We start from the raw sequence: 12,525 nt of genomic DNA on the forward strand, positions 1-12,525 counted from the left end.
TGTGGTGAGGGTCATGGCAAAGTTTGACCACGACCTCCGGTTCCTGGTTAAGGGTTACTTTTGCCTCCGCCAGCTTGGGATCCGGTGCCCTCTTCTGCCAACCCTTCACCCATTTTAGCTCACTCGTGGGATCTCAGGGTTCCCTCTGGCTCTGCGTCTCTGGGCCTTTCCTCCTCCTCTCTCCACTGCAGACTTGGCCCTGGAGCTGGGCCCAGCCGGAGCCACAGCTCCCTGTCAGCCCTCTCTGGCTGAGCTCCTCTCTGAACTCTCCTGGACTCTCCTGACAGACTGACCCTATCTCTAGATGGTGATCACCATATATACTCCCTCTATGTGTGAGCCCAGGTGTTCAGCACCCAATGGGCTCCTATCTCTATGCCCAGAGCCCCTCCCCTATCTGCCCCTACACTACTGGGATGTTCCACCCCCCCCCCACTCCAGCCAGGGACAGACGCTGTCGTACCTGCACATCTACTTGGTGGGAGTACCGTAGTTCCGTCCCCCGGAAATGGGATGTATGTAGTGCATGCAGCCTACTGAGCTCAGTCCCACACTCCATCCTTACCCGGGAGTGGAATACCACACCTCTGGGTCGAGGTGCAATACCCCTGTAGCAGCCGAGTCCTCGGGGTGCTACACAAGCAGCTTTAGAGGATTTCCTGGGAGAAATGACAGCTGAAGTAGATACAGTTTCCCAAGTCCTTTCACCAAGCTAAAGAATATGGCTATGGTGAAATACAACTCACCGACAAGCTGTGTACTGGCTCCATACCGTCCCTGGCCACATTCATTTGATCACGTGTTTGTGGTTAGGCGGTCCTTCCAAGTAAGTCCACTGCGGAGGGCACGGGTAATGTTGTGGGACCCGTGCTTGTGGAAAGCGGAGACGATACCGGGAGAAATAGTGGCGGCTGGGGACCGAGTATGGACACCTGGCCACTGTTGGCATGAGGTTGTTGACAGCTTCCACCTCCACGAGTCTAAAATGCCACATTTCAAGTGCAAGCAGCATTAGAGGACTTCCTGGGAGAAATGACAGCTGGAGTAGATGCTGTTTCCCAAGTCCTTTCACCAAGATAAAGAATATGGCTGTGGTGAAATACAATTCTCAGCAAAAAAAAGCTGTGGACTGACTCTGTACTGTCCCTGGCCACATTCACTTGTCCAAGTGTTTGTGGTTAGGCGGGCCTTCCCAGTTAGTCCAATGGGGAGGGCACGGATAATGTTGTGGGACCCGTGCTTTTGGAAGGCGGAGACGATACCGGGAGAAATAGTGGCGGCTGGGGACCGAGTTTGGACACCCGGCCACCGCCGGCATGAGGTTGCGAACAGCTTTTGCCTCCACGAGCCTAAAAGGCCACATTTCAAGTGCAAGCAGCTTTAGAGGATTTCCTGGGAGAAATGACAGCTGAAGTAGATACAGTTTCCCAAGTCCTTTCACCAAGCTAAAGAATATGGCTATAGTGAAATACAACTCACCGACAAGCTGTGTACTGGCTCCATACCGTCCCTGGCCACATTCATTTGATCACGTGTTTGTGGTTAGGCGGTCCTTCCAAGTAAGTCCACTGCGGAGGGCACGGGTAATGTTGTGGGACCCGTGCTTGTGGAAAGCGGAGACGATACCGGGAGAAATAGTGGCGGCTGGGGACCGAGTATGGACACCTGGCCACCGTTGGCATGAGGTTGTTGACAGCTTCCACCTCCATGAGTCTAAAATGCCACATTTCAAGTGCAAGCAGCTTTAGAGGACTTCCTGGGAGAAATGACAGGTGGAGTAGATGCTGTTTCCCAAGTCCTTTCACCAAGGTAAAGAATATGGCTGTGGTGAAATACAATTCTCAGCAAAAAAAAGCTGTGGACTGACTCTGTACTGTCCCTGGCCACATTCACTTGTCCAAGTGTTTGTGGTTAGGCGGTCCTTCCCAGTTAGTCCAATGGGGAGGGCACGGATAATGTTGTGGGACCCGTGCTTTTGGAAGGCGGAGACGATACCGGGAGAAATAGTGGCGGCTGGGGACCGAGTTTGGACACCCGGCCACCGCCGGCATGAGGTTGCGAACAGCTTCTGCCTCCACGAGCCTAAAAGGCCACATTTCAAGTGCAAGCAGCTTTAGAGGATTTCCTGGGAGAAATGACAGCTGAAGTAGATACAGTTTCCCAAGTCCTTTCACCAAGCTAAAGAATATGGCTATGGTGAAATACAACTCACCGACAAGCTGTGTACTGGCTCCATACCGTCCCTGGCCACATTCATTTGACCGCGTGCTTGTGGTTAGGCGGTCCTTCCAAGTAAGTCCACTGCGGAGGGCACGGGTAATGTTGTGGGACCCGTGCTTGTGGAAAGCGGAGACGATACCGGGAGAAATAGTGGCGGCTGGGGACCGAATATGGACACCTGGCCATCGTTGGCATGAGGTTGTTGACAGCTTCCACCTCCACGAGTCTAAAATGCCACATTTCAAGTGCAAGCAGCTTTAGAGGACTTCCTGGGAGAAATGACAGCTGGAGTAGATACGGTTTCCCAAAAGTCAGTCCTTTCACCAAGCTAAAAAATATGGCTGTGGTGAAATACAACTCACCAACAAGCTGTGGACTGGCTCCGTACCATCCCTGGCCACATTCACTTGACCACGTGTTTGTGGTTAGGCGGTCCTTCCCAGTGAGTGCACTGGGGTGGGCACGAGTAATGTTGTGGGACCCGTGCTTGTGGAAGGAGGAGACGACACCGGGAGAAATAGTGGCAGCTGGGGACCGAGTTTGGACACTCGGCCGCCGCCAGCATGAGATTGTGAAAAGCTTCCGCCTCCACGAGCCTAAAGGGCCACATTTCAAGTGCAAGCAGCTTTAGAAGACTTCCTGGGAGAAATGACAGCTGGAGTAGATATGGTTTCCCAAAAGTCAGTCCTTTCACCAAGCTAAAAATTATGGCTGTGGTGAAATACAACTCACCGACAAACTGTGGACTGGCTCCGTACCATCCCTGGCCACATTCACTTATCCACTTGTTTGTGGTTAGGCGGTCCTTCCCAGTAAGTAAACTGGGGAGGGCAAGGGTAATGATGTAGGACCCGTGCTTGAGGAAGGCGGAGACGACACCAGGACAAATAGTGGCAGCTGGGGACTGAGTATGGACATCCGGTCGCCGCCACCTTAAGGTTGTGGACAACTTCCGCCTCCATGAACTTAAAAGGCCACATTTCAAGTGCAAGCAGCTGTCAAAAATTTGGCAGTATAGTATTGCAGCATGTGGGTGGGTGGGTGGCTGGCTGCCTGCATGCTTTCGCTTGCATTCCAAGGAATGTGGTAGGGACAACTGAACGCTGCACTGGGACAAGGACGTGGATGGTGATTGGTGCAAGTCTGCAACGACAGGTGCATGGTGGGAGGCATCTTCGCATGCGTCAAGGATCACTTATGATGGGCACACTTTTAGGCAGTGACGTGGGAGTCAGAGATGTTTCCAGGGGTCTTCCCCATGCTGTTCCCATGTCTTTTCAGCACTGTATGCATGTGTATGATGATGTGTCACACACCACATGACCAGATAAGGTTGTAAAATGTTAAAATGACATTTCTCAGTGAATGCATTTGTCTTTGTTGAAAGCTATGCAAAAGTGCAAAAACGCATCAAAAATGCTACGTGTGAACATAGCCCAAGGTGTGGACGAGCATTTTTGCTTTTGGTTATTTATTTTGCCTTATATACAAGTCATTACCCTGGAAAGGATGTCCCTTAACATATTTCCCAGGAAAATCCATGTTGGTTTCGTTTTTATATGTTTTATTGTGAGTCCGTAAAAGTGGCGTAATACCTTTGACAAAGTTGTTGACAGCAGTGACCTAGGAGTCAGAAATGCTTCCAGGGGTCTTCCCCATGCTGTTTCCATGTCATTTGAGCACTGTTCCCATCGATTTGGGCAATTTTTAGGCCCTCTGCAGACCGCTGGGGGGAGCCCGCCTGAAAAATGCTCGCGTTTCCCATAGACTTACATTGGCCTCGTTGCTCGGGTCGAGCACCCGAGCATTCCAATTTGCTCGACCCGAGCATCGAGCGCCTGAGCATTTTAGTGCTCGCCCATCACTAATTTTCACCAGATGTCGAGAACAACCCATCCAATCCACAAAGGCAAAGAAATCAAACCATAGATGTCTACAAATTAAGTTATGTGTAATAATGAGAAATGACACAGGGAAAAACTATTGGACACATGAAGAAAGAGGTGCAAAAGCTATGGAAAGTCATGACACCAGCTGAAATCTATCAGTAATTAAAAACCAATCCTGCCACTCAGTGAAAAATAATATCAGCTGGATCAACTGATGACCTATGAAAAGGTGTCTCATTACCAAGGTGCCACACAAGAAGCATTTCATGATGGGTACAACCAGTGAAGTGTATCAAGAACTTTGCAACCTTAGTGTTGCAAAACATACTGATAGCATTGGTTACAGAAGAATTTCTAAACTACTGAAGGTTACAGTGAGCACTGTTGGGGCCATAATCCGTAAGTGGAAAGAACATCATTTCACCAGAAACCGGCCACGACAAGGAGCTCCCTGAAAGATTTCCAAGTTGTCCAAGAGCCAAGGGCCACCTGAGCAGACCTACAGAAAGACCTGTAATCAGCAGCTACAATTTTTTCAAAGAAAACTATAAGTAATGCTCCCAACCTCCATGGCCTGTATGCATATGACGCGCCCCCTGGGCCGTGGGGTACTCTGTGCCGGGCCGGTCGTTGCTAGGGGAGATGTCACAGTGGCGGTGACCCGGTCTGTGACCCAGGGCGGTCAATAAAAGGGGTTTTACAGAAAATGATTATAGTTTTTATGTTTAATGTTCGTGATGCCACCTGTGGTATGCGGCTATATGGAGCCGCCACTGCGGAGCAGGTCCTCTGGAGCTGATGTTAATGCAGCAGAGTTGGTTCAGCTCTCCACAGGTAGAGCTAAGCTCCAGGGCGGTGTGGTGATGGTAGACGATGAAGTAACTGTGGTTGTGCAGTGTGGTGCAGGGGATGATGGCGCAGCAATGATTCACAGAGACAGTGGGGTGCAGTCTTCAGGGTTTACTCACAGTTCTCTCTTTGCTCCTGGTTACAACTGCAAGCTTATAACCTCCCACGTTGTGCTGCATTCACCGGGCAGGGGTTCAGAAATCCCTCAGGTAATTCCAGAGTGTCTGACGGGACCCCCTTCTAGATGTCTTTCTCAGCCGTCTTCCTGCTCTGGCTCTCACCCTTCCTGCCCTGCGCCTCGCAAACAGAGTCCCAAGCCGGTATCCTCGGATCTTTCTGGGCAACCTGGAGTTCCCTGGATCCTATGTGGTTACCTTTTTGGCAATTTGAGTGCGGATGCGGCAACTACTCCCTGAAAGAGTAGAAGCCCCCGTTTTCTAGTTGAACGTTGTAATTCTCACTAGTTAGGGGCCGGTCCCCTTCTGCGGCTCAATCCCTCCACCGCCTGGTAGATTCGGGCGTACGGGTGGCCTCCAGCACTGCCCGTACCCCTGGGATTCCTTCTTCACTTCTGGAGCCTTCCCTCTGCTCCCGTTCCTTCCTCCTCTCCTTCTCCTGGGCCTCTCTCACTCAGGCCCGCGCTTCCCTGAGCTGAGCTTCCGCAGAGCTTCTGCTCCCTACTCTTCCTCTGACTCAATCTCCTCAGACTCAGACTCCCTCTAGAATGTTCCACCCTCTCTTTTATATCGCTTCTTACTGAGCTCCCCTGAACTACTTCCTCCACCCACACCCACTACATGGTTCCCCCTACTTCGGTTCCCCCCACTCCAGCCAGGGACAGGGCTCAGCAGAGGAGCAGTGCAATTGCCCCATCTCCGGTCTGGAGTAGTGTAATGTTGGATGCAGGTGTTAGGGTCCCGGGCAGCGCTCTGTCCTTACCTGAGAGTGAGATACCACACGTCTGGGTGAGATGCAGTACCTCTGTGGCGACTGAACCCGCAGGAGCGCCACACATGCTCACTACACAAGACTCCACTGCTAAACTAAAAGCATGTTCAATCGCGTTTACAGTTTGCTCAACAATCAGGAGTCTTCAAATTTAAAAATATTAGGGCCTGACACCACCGAAGTGACCTCAATTTCACTAGAGTAGAACTAGTATAATGGGGACCCACACTTCTTCCACTACAGCCAACCCAGCAGATGGAGACCCAATCAGGAGTATTCACATTAAAAAAATTAGGGCCTGACACAGCCGCACTGGCATCAATTTCACTAGAGTAGAACTAGTATAATGGGGACCGACACTTCTTTCACTACAGCCAACCCAGCAGATGGAGACCCAACCAGGAGTGTTCACATTTCAAAAAATTAGTGTTAACATCTGCAGCAGCAGCAACAGCAGACACAGAAGCCACACTAAACATATCATAGACTGCAATTATGCGAGATCAGTGCAGCGCCCTAAAAGCTAGAGCATCGCCTAGTCTGTACAGTCTGCGATTGGGGTGCAAAAGTCCTTGGAGATCCATGACTTGTTCATCTTGATGAAAGTTAGGCGGTCTACACTTTCAGGGGACAGACGGGTGCGCTTATATGTCAGGACACTACCAGCAGTGCTGAAGACATGTTCTGAGAGAACGCTGGCTGCTGTGCATGATAAAACCTCCAAAGCGTGACAGGCGATCTCAGGCCACTCATCCATTTTTGATGACCAAAATGTCAAAGGGTCCAAACCCACCCTGATGGTATTGATATTGAGTGCTAGATACTCCTGCACCATCCTCTCAAGTCGTTCACCACGTGTCAGGCTTGTACTCTGTTGTGCTGGTGCACAAGCTGGTCTAAAAAATGTGTGAAAGGACTCACAGAAATTGTTTCTGCCACTTACACTACTGCTGCTGCTCATATTTTAGCATTGACGAATTGACGTGCCGGAGGTTGGAAGTGTAGAGCTGTGGTGCACTCTGTGTGCCTCACTGCTGTCTTGGGGAAAACCTCTCTTAAGATTGTGCAAAAGCGTATTTCGATACTCCAGCATTCGCGGGTCCCTTTCCAGGGCAGGAAGCATCTGCCAAAATTTACTCTTATAATGTGGATCTAACAGAGTGGCAACCCAGTAGTCAGCAGTAGCACTATTTCAAATCATAACTATACGGCAATCATGTTGCAGATAGTGCAGCAAGAAGGAACTCATATGTCGGGCTCCTCCATGAGGTCCAAGCCCATGCTGTGTTGGTGGCTGGGTAACTCTGATGCTTCTTTCCTCCGTCCCCTCCCGCCAATCACGAACAACAGAGAGGGGATGATTATCCTCTTCATCTCCTGACAGTTGCTCGCCCATCAATTCTTCCTCCTCCATTTGTTCCTTGGCTCTTGCACCTTCACTAACAGTTTGTCTGGTATCACCAGCCCCTCTCAATCACACTAATCCACCCTCCCTTGGCACCTTGAGATGTCCCCTACTGTATCACGTTAGTAATAGAAGACAGTTTTTTTTTTGTGTGGATGAGGCCTGTATAACATACAAGATATGCTCCAAACAATTTCAAACTGAGATCTCCCCTACTATATCACGTTAGTGTGGCGCCCCTGCGGGTCCAAGTTGCCACAGAGGTACTGCATCTCACTCAGAGGTGTGGTACCCCACTCTCAGGTAAGGAGGGAGTACTACCCGGGACCCATACACCCACATATAATACACTCCACTTCAGTAGGGAAGGGCGAGATTGCTCCTAAGGGAGAGCACAGTCTCTGGTTCCTAGCTGGAGGGTGGAACTAGGTAGAGGAGGTGGGTGGAGGAAGAAGACAGTGGAGCACAGCAGTTTAAAAGAAAGGGTGGAAGGCTCTAGAGGGAGTTCGGAGTCAGAGAGTCAGAGAGACAGTTGGGAGCAGGAGCTCAGGAGGAGCAGCTCTGCTCAGGAGGAGTAGAGGAAGGAGCAGGGTCCAGTGAGAGAGGCCCAGGAGAAGGAAAGAGAGAAGAGAGGAGAGTGAGAAGGGCTCCAGGAGGAACAGAGGGGATCCCATTGGCACGGTGAGTGCAGATGCCACCCGTGCCCCGAATCCACGCTGAAACGGAGGGATCAGGCCACAGAGAGGGGACCGGCCCCTAAACTAGTGGAGAACAACCAGGCTCAGCTAGACAACCGGAGGCTGCTGCATTTTCAATGTGCTGCAGCCAACAGCCACAATTACATCGCCAAAAAGGTGGCCGCATAGGGTCCAGGGGACTGAGAGCACGTCGCCCGACATGGCCCAAGGCCACTGGCTTGGGACACTGATTGTAAGGCGCAGGGCAGGAGGGCGAGAGCCAGCGCAGTGAGACGACTGGGAAAGGTACATAGAACGGGGTCCCGTTTAAGTGCTCCTGAAATACTTGAGAGTTTGCTGGATCACTACCCCATGGGAGGTTACACACTGGCCATTGTAACCTGGAGAATTGAACAACCATGAGTAAAATCTGAAGACTGCACCCCACTGTGTCCTTGAATAATTGCTGCGCCATCATCAGCCCTGCACTACACACCACCAGCAACATCTACCTCATAAAATCACTATATCCTGCCCTGGAGCTTAGCTCTACCTGTGGAGAGCTGAACCAACTCTGCTGCATTACCATCAGCTCCAGTGGATCTGCACGGCAGTGGTGGCTCCATATACCTGCATACCACAGGTGGCGTCACAAACATCATTATCTCTAAAAACTTTATTCCCCCTTTTACTTTCCCTTTAATTGACTGCTATGGGTCACGGACCGGGTCACTGCGCCGGTGACATCCCCAGCACAGACTGGCCCGGTGCGTCATTAGTAACAGACAAAATTTATTTTTTAGTGTAGATGAGGCCTGTATAACAGAGAAGATATGCTCCAAACAATTTCAAACTCAGATCTAGCCTGCTGAATCACGTTTGTCACAGAAAAAAATAGATTTTATTACTCTGCATACAGCTTAATTTCACCGCCACGAAATGACAAGGTGGCCTATGGCGTGCTGCATCACATTACTCACAGAAAAAAAATAGATTTTTTTACTCTGCATACAGCTGAATTTCAACGCCACAAAATGACAAGGTGGCTTATGGTGTACTGTATCACGTTTGTCACAGAAAAATATATTTTTTTTACTCTTGTTAGCAACAGAAAAAAAATAGTTTTTTTTACTCAGTCTGCACACAGCTGAATTTCAATGCTACAAAATGACAGCAGCCTCTGTGACCTGTTATAATCCCAAAATCACGTTAACACAACATGTCCACTCTATATATGAGAGAGATGGGTGATTTCAGCAGCCAATGGCACAAACCATTGTGTCTGGACAGTGTGGATGCTTCCTGTGCCCTGATTTGCACACATAAAGTTAGGGAAAAAAAAGATTACAAGCACAGTGCTGCTCTGTGCTCCTGTGAGCTCTCTCCACCCCCTCCCCTCATCAAACACATCTCCCCGCTCATCATACACCACCACTATGCTAGTCAAAGTGTTAAAAATACTTTAGTTGCAACACAATAATTTCCCGCACTTTTTCACCGAATTTTAAAGATTTTTGCCGATTTTAAGAAAAAATGCTCGTGTTTCCGATCACGAAATTGAATGTGCCATATTCGTGCCGAATTTGAAACTTGCGATCGTTTTTCAAACATACTCGCTCATCACTAGTCATTTATGTACCATGGTGTTTATCTGGGTCAGTTTATAACACGTGTGATTCTTTCACATGCGTGTTTAATGACAAGGAGCGATCAATGTATATGCCATATACTGCCTGTAGCAATATCGTTCGTGCGTGTGCAGTATATGGATATTGGTAATCATAAGTTTGGGATTACTGGGCGGCCGTGCACAGATGATTTCTTTCATAGCATTTGTCAACAGTCTTATAACAATTACACCTACCGTCTGTTTAAGATGCAACTTGTTCACGCACACATCATACCATGTACTGGCAGGTCTTTCTTCCAGTACTATATGCTCCATATTTGCTGCGCTTGTGCTGGCTGTTTCACCATATACGCCTGCGCCGCCCATCCTAACATCTACTATAAGACACGAGTTGTACTCGCATACACCATACAATGTTCAGGGAAGTTTCTGCCAGAACTAGACGTTTTATGTCTACTGCGCTTACGCCGATTGTTCCACAGATGAGAATGACACAGTGCGGCATGCACCACAGGTATTTTGTTATCTTTATTACTTATTCTATATATATATTATACATACCAATCCCATTTGTCTACACCTTGGAACTGGTGGGATGGTTTTTATGCTTTTTTTAATCAAAAAGGGTGTTTACTAAGTACCCTATGTTAATTAAATGCACTATTGCGTTTTACTTTCTTATATCAGGGTATATGTTCATTTTGTTTCTATCTTAGGTTTTGTCTGCTTAATGGCCAGTGTGAACATGCTCCACCACATTGCATGTATATCAACTTATACTCCAGTTCATTTCTTTCGGTTTGGCTTTAGGTTCTTGCACTCAGTGCATGTGACGGTGTAACCTCCCTTTCTTTGAGCTGGACATTACATTTATGTAGCTTCCCATTACTGGGTGCCACAGTTGGGCCTCGGACCTGTACAGCCCTTATTCACATTGAGGTCATTTTTGACACATGGTAAGGTTTTAATACTAGAGGTTAGGACCATCCTGATTGTGGTACACATTGGTGCTGGTGGGATGGCTTTTACGGTTTTGTGATCAAAAACGGTGTTTACTAAGTACCTTATGTTTTTTATCTGTACTATTGCTTTTTACTTACTTACAGCAGGGTGTATGTTCATTTTGTTTCTATCTTAGATGTTGTCTATACATATACTGTATATACACACTGATCGTCTCCTTTTTTCCCTTGATGAAGCTGACATGAGCAGCGATACGTGTGGGGGCTTATACTGACATTCCTCTATATTGCTTTGGATCCCACATTACCCCTATATTCGTACAACTGTCACATCCGTGTTTGAACATGCTGCTGTAACCCTTGCCCTGGTCACTAGGTGGCACCACACTAACACTATGGTTATTGCTGATTGCCAACAGAGTGTGGGTGTTTAGGTTTCAGATTGCTGAGACTAGTTTCCCCTTTGCTATCCTCTTATGTTTTGCTGCAGTGAGCTGGTAGGTAATTAGCGCAGTGTTCAGCTAGCGCAGTGTTCAGCTAGCGCAGTGTTCAGCTAGCGCAGTGTTCAGCTAACGCAGTGTTCAGCTAACGCAGTGTTCAGCTAGCGATTTAGGCTCTTTCACTTGGCTCCTGTGGTCTGTTTTGTATTTCTCTTGTTCTGACTCTCGCTTGTCTCCTGATTTTATCTTGACTTGACTTTTCGGCTTTGACCCTGCTTGGTGGTGACCTTCCTGCCTCTGATTTGCTCTTTCGGACGATGGTAGTAATCCAATGGACCCCATTCTAAATCAAGATCCCTGTACTGGAGTTAAAGGGTGTCAGGGTTTCTCTGGAATCTGACAGACGGGGTGGCCTGTGCCAAGTCTATCTGAGGTAGCCTTTTTAGCCTGTGACCTCTGACAGACATAGCAATAGCTTCTTATTTCATTGCTATTAATATTGTATTGCTTTCTATTGTATATATTGATCTGCATTTTAGTGGATATATTCCACTTTATTTAATTTCCTGCACATTTGATGCATATTTATACACAGAGTTTGTCTCTATCCATTGCTTCCCACTAGATGGCACTACAGTTCTAGTTCTCTTCCTCTCTGAAGAGACAATTTACATATTTCCCAGAGGAGCATTGCGGCTTAAAAGTCTCCTCACCTTGACATGCTTAATATGTTACTCTCCGCAAGGAGAAACGTTATCCCTTGTATACTGGTCTGACTCCTCTTATCCAGCCAATCCATATCTCACACTTTGCACTGACGAGGGGTAGTACCCCGAAACACAGTGTCTGCAAATTGACATTTTGGTTTTGGCTATTATCCTAAGTCTTGTGACAAGGCTCTTTAAAGGGTCGATATTGACTTTTAGGATTGCTATTTCCTATAGGTGGCACTAGAGTTCTAGTTCTCTTCCTCTCTGAAGAGACAATTTTCTCTATACAAAGGAACGTTTAGCATACTCATTTTTGTAGGGGTTCCACGTCCAATTATAACTTGTTGGATATCTCCATCGCTGATATTTTCATTTGATTGTACTATGCACACATGATATTTGGATGTCGTTTTTTTTTTCCAGATTTTAATTGTTTTTCTGGAGGTCTTGATTTGTATATTCTAATAAAATTCATACTTTATTATATGATATATAGGTGTGCACATCCTCTTTTCTTTGATCATAATAAGATATAAGCTCGCATAGTGTACTTATATAGAGCTGGGCAGCTCACCTGTTCTAATATTATGGGCATGACCCAGGGCGGACATACCAATGGTGCAATCTGTGCCACCTCCAAGTTAATAAATAGCTTCTGTTACAGACACATTAATGAACTTTAACCACTTCGCGCCAGAGCCTGTTTTTGCCTTCGTGACCGGGACAATTTTTTCAATTCTGACCACTGTCACTTTATGAGGTAATTACTCTGGAACGCTTCAACGGATCCCCCTG

The sequence above is a fragment of the Phyllobates terribilis genome, unplaced genomic scaffold (genome assembly GCF_046119375.1).
Source record: "Phyllobates terribilis strain yellow unplaced genomic scaffold, ASM4611937v1 Scaffold_2__4_contigs__length_985480577, whole genome shotgun sequence".
Lineage (NCBI taxonomy): Eukaryota > Metazoa > Chordata > Amphibia > Anura > Dendrobatidae > Phyllobates > Phyllobates terribilis.